Raw genomic sequence first — 11,316 nt, 5'->3', positions numbered from 1 at the left:
GGTGGACTTTACAGTCTACGGCCCAGAAATATCAAAGAAAAAAGAACAATTTAATTATGAATTTATAATGCATGTAACTAATGGGCAGACAGGATGGACTGTTCAGGTCTTAGTAGAAAGAACCCAGGCGGTAGTTTTTCAGCTAGCGCGCGCTAATCCGTGCTCAAAACGCTAGTGCACCTTCGTAAAAGGAGCCCTATGTCTTATGTTCTTAGAGATTTGAAGGCATGTCAAAATTAGCCCACAGGATTACATTCAGGGACACAGAAAGTAAGTGGCAGCAAGCAGTTCTTCCGACAACCCCAGACCTAATCAGATTTAAAAGTGTAAAAGCTACATCTTAATTCAGAGTTAAGACCACCTAGGATTTCTCAGACAGCTGAGCCTCTCACTTGCTTCCAATTAAAAAATACTCCTTTCCTGGATCTCGGTTCAGGTTGGTAATTAGTGGGCCTTCTGCCATTCGTTGTCTTTATTTTTAATAAGTGTCAACAGATTTCAGTCAATTTCATAGAAGACTCCCCTTGGGAAACGTCCCGTCAGATGCTTAGCTGTCAAAGACCGTCTTTCCACTTAGCCCTGCTCACTGCCATAGATCAGGGCGGAGGGAGAGGCTGCGTTTGTGTGGCCTTTCCCTGCAGCACAGACGTTGAATGAAGATCATATTGATCGCTTTTTCAATGCGAAGCTTTCACAGGCAAGGGTGACTGGTAACTACAGTGCAAATCGGGATTGATTTGGGTTTTTCAGCCTTTTTCTTTCGTTTCAGGTCTACTTCACACATCTCCATTTCAGTTCCTACGGCCAACCTTTCATTCTCTCTCCTCATGCAAATTATCTTCTTGTCTGGAGTTCTTGCAGTGTCAGTCTCATCAGAAAGAGAAGTTTGTTCAGTTATAATAATAAATAATAATAACTTTATTTTTGTATACCGCAGTACCAGAATAGTTCAGAGCGGTTTACATGACAAGAGACAGCGAAATTTACAAATAAGTCAATCAATCAATATAACTTAGCGAGTCGGGAGCAGACAGGAAGGAGATAGAGAGGTTATAAACAAGTCAATCGGCGTGGCTTAGGAAGTCGGGTGCAGGTAGGTGGGAGGTGCAGGTAGGGAGGAGGCAGGAAGGTGGGAGGTACAAGGTATAGTTAAAAGTAGAGTTACAAGGAGGGCGGGAGTCAGAGATATTTGTCAAAGAGAAATGGGAGACGGGATTCTATGGCACTTTACGTTGCATAGACAAATTTGGGCGTAGAATTTGACTCACGATAGCGCTGATAATTACATTACATTAGTGATTTCTATTCCATTACCTTGCGGTTCACATCTTAACAAGCAATTATTAGCACTAATTGGATTTAATTGAAATTTATGCACGGAAATTTAGATGTGGGATCCGGGCATAAATTTTACGCATGGCTCCCAAAAGGAGGCATGGCCAGGAGAGTCATGGGCAGATCAGGAGCATTTCTCAAGTTTACGTGCACAGTTATTGTTTATAGGAAGCTTTTATGCTGTTACTAATGACTGGGGAGTCAATTCTGAGCGGTTTGCATGAGATTCATTAAAGGTGTTACATGAGTTAAATACAATCAAACCTCGGTTTACGAGTGCCGCGGCTTGCGAGTATTTTGCAAGACAAGCAAAACATTCATAAAATCTGCGCCTCGGAAACCAAGCTTGACTTGATTTACGAGCGCCCCCGCCCCTGTGATCCGGCATCCCCCCAGCTCGCATCGCCTCCCCCCCCCCGCCGCAATCTGGCATCCCCCCACTCACCCACCCACCTCTCAGAGAGAGCGAGAACTAGAAGGCCTTGAGCATGCACAGATGCTCAAGGCCCAGCACAAGGAAGAGGGAATATCTTCGGGCACCGGTATGTCCTGTGCGTTGGTGCTGGTGTCAGATAGGGGTAAGAGAATGTGTTTGGGTGGGTGGGTGATTGCAGCGGGGGGGGGGGGAAGAGGGGAGATGCCGGATCACGGGGTGTGTGTGTGTGGAGCAATGCTGGTGGCCTCGGGGGAGGGGGGGGGAAATAAGGTAGAACAGCGTCGGTGGCCACGGGAAGAAGGTGGAACGAATCAAGTGAGTTTCCCTTACATCCTATGGGGAAACTCGCTTTGATATATTCTGGAACGAATTATGCTCGTAAACCAAGGTTCCACTGTATATGTATATCTTACCTATTTATACTGCCTATGTACATATACTATCTTTCTTTATATTATTTGTGAGCTCATCCTTTTGTGTTCCTGCTGTTTCCTCCATGTTGCTATTCCCTCTAAATATTTATTTGTTAAAGTGTTCTGGGAAGAATATCGTCTTTATTCCTTTCTTGAACTTTCTGGTGTCCTTTTCTAGTTTTAATTCCTTTGGGCGTACCACCACATTGGGGCCATCACAGAACATTCTTTTCCTGACGCTTTTGTATTTGATGTCTCCGAAGGAGGATATTTCCGGTAGGTATTTTTGGCTTGAGCATAGGGCATGTGTTAGATGTATAGGACCACTAGCCAGTCAGGTTTTCAGGATACCTCTAATGAATATGCATGGGGAAAATTTGCATGCCTCTCACCTCCATTATATGCAAATATGTCTCATCCATATTCATTAGGGCTATCCCAAAAACCCGACTGGCTGGTGGTAGGGTTGGGAACCACTGGTCTAGAACATAAGAATTGCCATACTGAATATGGTGTTTGCCTTGATGTCTGATATCTGCGGGGCGATATTGGTAAAATATACGGGCTGTGCCTATGGGGGTGCCTCTTAAATTTACTAAACTGATAGCGATGTTTGTGACTGCTGCACGCTTACTGTTGGCAGCTACCTGGCATCAAGTTTTGACACTGTCCCAGGCTCAGGTGTTACAAAAAATAGTCTATGTCTTTAGTATGTCCAAGCTCATGGCTATGAAATATCACCGACTGCCGAGGCTGTTGCAAAACTGGAAGCCCTACATTGACTGGTGTGAACAGAGAGGGCAACCCATGCTAGTGACCATTGGCCTGCAAGGAACTTCTGCGGGGCATGGGGGAAGGGATTGCTTGTACTGTCTGAAGCTGTCTGATATGCCTTCTTTCCAAGAGTTATGTTACAACATTGTGTTATGATGCTTGTTGTGTTTGTATGGTTCTGAAAAATTTTCAATAGAACAAATTAAAAAAAAAAAAAAACCTGCCATACTGGGACACACCAAAGGTCTATCAAGCCTGGTATTCTGTTTCGAACAGTGGCCAACCCAGGTCCCGAGTACCTAGCTAGATCCCAAGTAGTAAAACAGATTTTACGCTGCTTATCCTAGGAATGAGCAGTGGATTTCCCCAAACCATCTCAATAATGGCCTATGGACTTCTCTTTTATGGAATTATCCAAACCCTTTTAAAATCCCGCTAATTTCATCACATTCTCCAGTAACGAATTCCAGAGTTTAATTACACAGATTAAGAAATATTTTCTCTAGTTTGTTTTAAATCTACAACATAACATAATATAAAAACTCACTTTTATACCACAATACCGTTAAGTTCTATGTGATTTACAAAAGAAAAAGTGGATACAGTAGATGGAATACTTCAGTTACTCAAAGGATTCAGTAAACAGTGGCAGATGAAATTTAATTTGGATAAATGCAAAGTGATGCACATTGGGAAGAATAACCTGAATCACAGTTACCGGATGCTAGGGTATATAGAGAGTGCCCTCTCATTCTCCCTACCTTATAGAGGGTGAACAACTTGTCTTTATCTACTAAGTCTATTCCTTTGAATGTGTCGGTCATGTCTCCTCTCAATCTCCTCTGTTCGAGGGAGAAGAGGCCCAGTTTCTCTAATCTTTCACTGTACGGCAACTCCTCCATCTCCTTAGTTGCTCTTATCTGGACCCTTTCAAGAAGTACCGTGTCCTTCTTCATGTACGGCGACCAGTGCTGGACACAGTACATCAGGTGAGGGCGTACCATGGCCCGGTACAGCGGCATGATAACCTTCTTCGATCTGCTCGCGATCCCCTTCTTTATCATTCCTAGCATTCTGTTCGCCCATTCTGATATTGGAATCCTCTTGTTTTGTCGTCTGGCCGTTTTCTTGCTGTGGAGCATGAGGGACATGGGCATTGCTGCCGCTTATGCACACAACTTACGGTATGCTCTCCTCCCCAACACCAGAAACCTGTACCCAACTCCCTTTATCTTTCTCCCCTTTCCATGGTGCCCAACACCTCCCCCCTTTCTGTTCAAACTCTCCTCTTCCCTTCTTATCATATTAGATGATGGCAGATGAAGACCTGTATGGTCCATCCAGTCTGCCCAAGATAAACTCATAATGTGCTGTATGATACAACATATACATACAGTCGTCCCTCAGAATATACTGCGGGGGATTAGTTCTAGGACCCTCCTTAGATACCAAAATCCACAGGTGCTCAAGTTCTCTTAATTCCCTCCCCCAGGCATGGTCTGGCGTCTCTCCCACCCTCACGGACTGGACTACAGCTCTTTCTTTCTTAGGTCTCCCACAGCTGGTGGTATCTTTGCAGCCAGTCTTTGGCCCTGCAGCATCAGTGGCAGCCATACTCGAAGGCTGCCTGCAGCCTGCACTGGGCCTTTTGCTCTGACCTGGCCCGTCCAGGAAGTTGTGTCACAACAGGCTGGCTCAGAGGGAAATGCCCAGTAGCTGTTGCTGAAGGGCCGAAGACTGGCTGCCAAGTTATGCAGGGAGGACGGGGGAGGAGAGAAACGGTTGGTGAGTCCGTGGATATGGAGGGCCAACTGTACTTGATATGGCCTTGCTATTTTCAGGGCACAGACCTGTAGAAGTCTGTTCAACACCGGCTTTGCTTTTCAGTTACTAATGTTACCATCTAATTACCACTAAGCTTATTTGGTTCCATGCCTTCCATACAGGATTCCTTTATGTTTATCCCACACGTTTTTTAATTTTGTTATGGTTTTCATCTCCACCACCTCAAATGGGAGATAATGAAAATGAAAGGCTGTTCCTTTCTGTAAAGAAAGTACTTCCTGATGTTATTTCTGAGTCACCCCACTGCAAGCAACATTCATGTCCTCTAGTTCTACCACCTTGCCTCCTCTGGAAATGGTTTGTTTGTATATTAATACCTCTCAAAAATTTGAATGTCTGTATCATATGACCCCTGTTTCTCCTTTCCTCCAGGGTGTACATAGTCAGGCCATCAAGTCTCTCCTCATATCTTGTGGTGTAGACCCCATGCCATTTTTGTCACATTTCTCGGAATTGTTTCTAGTCTTTTTACATCCTTACATCCCTTGACCAGAAGAGGGTATCCGCTCAAACTCAGAGGAGGGAAGTTTCGTGGAGACACCAGGAAGTACTTCTTCACGGAAAGAGTGATTGAGCATTGGAACAAGCTTCCAATGCAGGTGATCGAGGCCAGCAGCATCCCAGACTTTAAGAATAAATGGGATACCTATGTGGGATCCCTACGAGGGTCAAATCAAGGAATAGGGTCACTAGGGTATAGACTTGAAGGAGCGGGTCAGTAGAGTGGCAGTATAATTAAGGGAGTCAGTAGACTTAAAGAGGTGGGTCAATAGAGTGGGCAGACTTGATGGGCTATAGCCCTTATCTGCCGTTATCTTTCTATGTTTCTATGACCTCCAAAACCAAACACAATACTCTAAGTGGGGTCTCACCAACTATCTGTACAGGGGCATCAACACCACCTTTCGTCTGCTGAAAAGGGCTTTAAACTAGAATTGTTGGAGTAGGGTGATCAAAGCCCCCAAATGAGTAAGCCCTCAGGTAGTGGAATCATTAAATACCTCTACACAAATGAAAAAAAAGGGCAACGTCTGGAAAGCAGTATATACTAATGATTAAAGTATGGGAAACAAGGCTCTGATCTAGATCAGTGTCCCACAAACTTTGTCAAGCCACGGCAAACTAAATGTGGTGGCATCCAGAAGTGTGCAGAAATTGCCGTGATGACATCATGCGCATGCATGTTGTCATCACGTTGCTGTCCACACATGCGCGAAGGCCCTCTAGATGGGCCCTGAGCCACCAGTGGAGGGTGCCAGCAGGGAAGAGGGCTGGAAAGGAGAGGCTCTGGCATCAGCTGATTGACTACAGGATGTGACTCGCTGCGAGGCTGTGAAGGAAGAGGCAGAGGTGGATTTAGTGGTAATCAGAGAGACATGGTTCACGGAGAACCACGACTGAGATATAATCTGTTCAGAAAAGACTGGGTAGAACAAGAGGAGAGGGAGTGGTGTTATACGTTAAAGATCTGAAGGCACTGAAACCCAAGACACCAAAAAACTATTCAAAATTCTAAAAACCCTAACCGACACCAAACCCTACCTGACCACTAACAATACTACCCCCCTCAGCCACTCTATTAGCAGAACACTTCCAAAATAAAATTACCAATGCAAGAGCTACCCTCAATGACACCTCTACCCATCCTAACGAATTCACAATTCTCCCCATAGATAGAGATTCTACTGCAGCAGATAGAATATGGTCTCAATTCCCCAACATACAATGGCCCGAATTCAACAAATACTACAAAAAATACAGCCATGCATCCTGTGACCTAAACAACTGTCCACTATATCTCCTAAAAACATCCAGCACAAAATTCCGCGCTCTTTTTCTAAACTGGATACAAATCTCGCTAATAAACGGCCACTATCCTACCAATCTCAGCGAAATCATCATCACCCCGATCCTCAAAGACCCCAAAGGACCGATAGACCAAACAGCCAACTACAGACCCATTGCCTCTATTCCACTCTACGTCAAAATAATAGAAGGACTAGTTGCCAAATTCCTCTCCAATTACCTAGAAAACCATAACATATTCCATCCCACACAATCCGGCTTCAGAAACAGCTTCAGCACGGAAACACTACTAGGATCTCTCTTGGACACAGCCAGACAACATCTCAGCACAGGAAAAAAAAATGATGCTCATACAACTAGACCTTACCGCTGCATTCGACTTGGTGGACCATAACATTCTACTACAAATCCTGGATACAATAGGTATCACAGATAAAGTATACACATGGTTTGAAGGATTCCTTAAATCAAGAACCTATAGAGTAAAATCAGACAAACAAAAATCTGAACCTTGGTCCCCAAGGATCCCCTCTATCCACGACTCTCTTCAATCTCTATACAGCCTTCCTCAGCTCTCACCTGGACAAACAAGGCATAACCTCCTACAGCTATGCCGATGACATTACCATTCTCATACCCTTCGATCAACCTGAACTCTCCATGACAAACACAATATACCAAACACTAAAATCAATAGCAAACTGGATGAAAGATCACAAACTGAAATTGAACCCAGATAAAACTAAATTCATCCTCCTAGAAAACAACAAAATACCAACCATAACCAACATTGAAATCAACGCAATCAACTACCCCCTACAAACCACCCTAAAACTGCTAGGAATAACTAAACTAAACTAAACTAAACTAAACCTTAAGTTTGTATACCGCATCATCTCCACAGAAGTAGAGCTCGACACGGTTTACAGGAATTACAAAAGAAAGGAGTTACAATGGGAAGAAGAAGATCTTGGTAATAAGGGGAGAGAGAAGGGATTAAGTGTAGAGGAGAGGGAGGGAGAGGTTACATTTTAGAGAAAAGCCAAGTTTTCAGATGTTTTCTGAAGCGTTGGAGGGAGGTCGTACTCCGGAGAGGGGCGGATAAGCTATTCCACAGAACGGTGATCTTGAAGAGGAGGGATGCTCCAAGTTTACCTGTATGGTAAATGCCTTTTAAGGAGGGGAATGATAGTATGAATTTCTGAGAGGATCTGGTGGAGTTGGGATTTGCGGAGAGCCAGGATAGTGGAAACAGGGGAGGAAGGATGCCGTGTAGAGACTTGAAGGTTAGGCAGGCGCATTTGTAGTGGACCCTGAGGAAAACTGGGAGCCAGTGAAGCTTAGATAGAAGCGGGGAGACGTGGTCAACTATCGACAGATGCTGCACCATGCAACCGCAAATCAATAAAACAATACAAAAGTCATTCTTAGTCATGAGAAACTTAAGACAAGTTCAGAAATTCTTCGAGAAAACTCAATTACAGCTCATAGTTCAGTCCTTAATAATAGGCCTACTTGACTACTGTAATATCCTCTACCTCCCATGCCCTACAACCATAACAAAACAACTACAAACTATCCAAAACACAGCACTAAGACTCATCTACTCATTAAAGAAACATCACATTACAGAAGCATATCTCCAATCGCACTGGCTTTCGATCCCAGCAAGAATACAATTTAAATTCTACTGCCTACCATTTAAGACTTTATATGGAGACAGTCCAAACTACCTGAATAACCGCCTCATCCACAACACCGCAACCAGACATAGGAAAACTCACACCCCATTCTTATATCCCCCAATTAAGGAGGTCAAAAGGAAAAAACTATATGATGGCCTCCTGGCCACTCAAGCAGCCAAACTAGACAACCAAATCGCCAATCTACTGACGGCATCCCTCGACTACAAGACTTTTAGAAAAGAAATAAAGACCATACTCTTCAAGAAAACTCTGAAAAAAGAAATAATACCGCAGGTCTCAAACTCCACCTCTCACTAAAGCCAACTACCCCAAACAAATAACCTTACCCATTTCTCACTCTTTTTGAAAATGACCAATTATTATTATTATTTTTTTTTTGTAAGTTCTTGTTGTAATGCATCTTGGATAATTCTTTTGTAATCCGCCTTGAACTGCAAGGTAATGGCGGAATAGAAATCCTTAATGTAATGTAATCATATTAAAGCCACACAATTGCAGGATCCACGGGGTAAGAAAGAGGCATTGTGGGTCAATCTGGAAAGGGAATGGAAAATGCATTTACATTGGTGTGATATAAAGGCCTCCTTCACAGAAAGATATGGACATTTAATAGTAGACATTCAGATTATAGCTGTAAAAGGGGAAATAAGTGGTTTTAATATGCTAGATGTTGATTGGGTTATCCCTACTATGGGGTCTTCAAGAAGTAGGGAGATCCTGGATTCTCTACAAGAAGAATTGTTCCAGTAATTTGTAATGGAACCCATGCAGGATGGGGCCAGGGTTACAATTATGGATAGTGTTTCTGATGTATCATCTAGTGGTCACCACATGGCATGGTTTAATATTAAGACAGGTGTAGTAGAGAGGACTCAATCAAAAGTAAAGGTTCCAGACTTTAAAAACTACAAAAGATTGCAGAAAGAGAAAGACAGGCAAAAATATCTGGAAAAGTTAAGAGGCTGGTCAAGTAGTCAGGAAAGCAAAGATGCAAATGGAAGAAAAAAATAGCCAACAGTAAAACAGGGAGACAAGACATTTTGTAGGTATATTAGTGATTTGGAAGACGTGCAAAAGTGGCATTGTGAGATTCAAGGATGAGAAAGATAAATATGTAGAAGCTGATAAAGATAAGGCTGAATTGCTTAATAAATATTTCTGCTCTATGTTCACAGCTGAAGCACTGGGAGCAGAACCACAGAAGACAAACGCAAATAGTGGTAGACCCTGATCGATTTTCAGCGGATTGTGTTCATGAGGAACTAGCTAAAGTAAAGGTGGACAAAGCAATGGGGCCAGATGGTGTACATTTGACGATTCTGAAAGAACATAGGGAAGTTCTGGCGGCTCCTCTGACATTCTGGAAACCCAAGAGTATCAACATGCAGAATCTCAGAGTAACAACATTCCATGCTATGCATCCCAGGGCAAGCAGTGGCTTACCTCATATGTAGCAGACTATGGAATTTTCCTCCAGAAAATTGATCAAACCTTTTTAAAACTCATACATGCTAACCTAGTGTTCTTCAATGATGGCCCCCATTGTATTTCAGGGGTTTTTTTTCTGCTACTCTGCCTCTCCAGCCAGACTTTGAAGAGAAAGAGGAAAGTGGATGGGGAGGAAGGCAGTTGCTTTAAAGAGAAGGCATTTCTCATTGGGCAAAAGAGAATGCATTTGGAAATGCTCACAACTTTGAGGATATCCCCTCCTTGAAGTATGAAGGTGGACTGGTGGGGATGGATGTGGTTTGACACACATTAGTCAGCAGTATCATGGCCAGGAAGATATTTAGCAGCTCTCCTAGAATCCAAAATGGCACCAGCTTAAAAATTCACGACTACTGCGCTAACCACTGTTACTACTTCCTCTGGCAAGGAATTTCTGGTTGAAGTGAAAAAAATATTTCCTCCTATTGGTTTTAAAAGTTTTTCCCTGTAACTTCTTTGAGGGTCCCCTAGTTTTTGTAATTTATGACGCAGTAAAAATTAGAATCACTTGTACCCAATGTACACCACTCAGGATTTTGTAAACTTTGATCATATCTTCCCTCAGCCGTCTCTTTTCCAAGCTGAAGAGCCCTAATCTCTCTAGTCTTTCCTCATAGAAAAGGTTTTCTACTCCCCTTTATCATCTCATAAACGCCATAAGAAACAGCTCTGTGGGAGGCGCTGGATTTGTCCGCCCAATATTGAGCGAGCTCAACTGTGTCCAGAGTGGGGCAAGTCACATGTTCATCATCTCCCCCACCACATTGTTTGGGTTTTTTAAAAAAATGTTAGCACTAATATAGCCTTCTAATGTAATTAATGTTTGTGAGTCGCAGAAACCTAAACAGGCTCTAGGTGACTTGAAGAAGGAAAAGGGTAGATTGGGCAAAGAGGGGAAGTAAGAAAGAAAGGAAGGGGAGAAAGGAGAAAAACCTAATCATACTAAGTAAAAGAACAGGTGCTTATGGCGATCTTGTAAATTTAATTGTCAAAGAGTAGAGTTTTCAGTTTCTTCTGGAATTGGGCGTGGTTGGTTTCTGTTCTTATTGTCTCTGCGAGCCTTCAATCCATAACTCTACTCTCCACTACCCTCCAGCCCAGCCAGCAGATTAACCGTTCCCCTTAACTGTATCCATGACATCCTGTTTGTTTGTTTCGACTATAAGCTCTTTGGAGCAGGGACTGTCTTCTTTGTGACTTTGTGCACTGCTGTGTGCGTCTGGTAGCGCTATAGAAATAATTCATAGTAGTAGTCATAGTAGTGTGAAGAGTTTCAGTTATTGGGAAGGAGAGCTGAGACTGTGATGTCATAATGCCGCATTCCACCAATAAGAGCCAACTTCCATCAGTGATGTCACAATGGCTTGATTGTCCTGTACTCCCCTCTACCCTCCAACCCAGCCAGCAGATTAACTGTTCCCCTTAACTGTATCCATGACATCCTGTTTGTCTGTTCAGATTGTAAGCTCTTTGGAGCAGGGACTGTCATCTTTGTGACTATGTACAGTACTGT

The sequence above is a fragment of the Geotrypetes seraphini genome, chromosome 1 (genome assembly GCF_902459505.1).
Source record: "Geotrypetes seraphini chromosome 1, aGeoSer1.1, whole genome shotgun sequence".
Classification (NCBI taxonomy): Eukaryota; Metazoa; Chordata; class Amphibia; order Gymnophiona; family Dermophiidae; genus Geotrypetes; species Geotrypetes seraphini.
Note: the sequence above shows the minus strand (reverse complement) of the source record.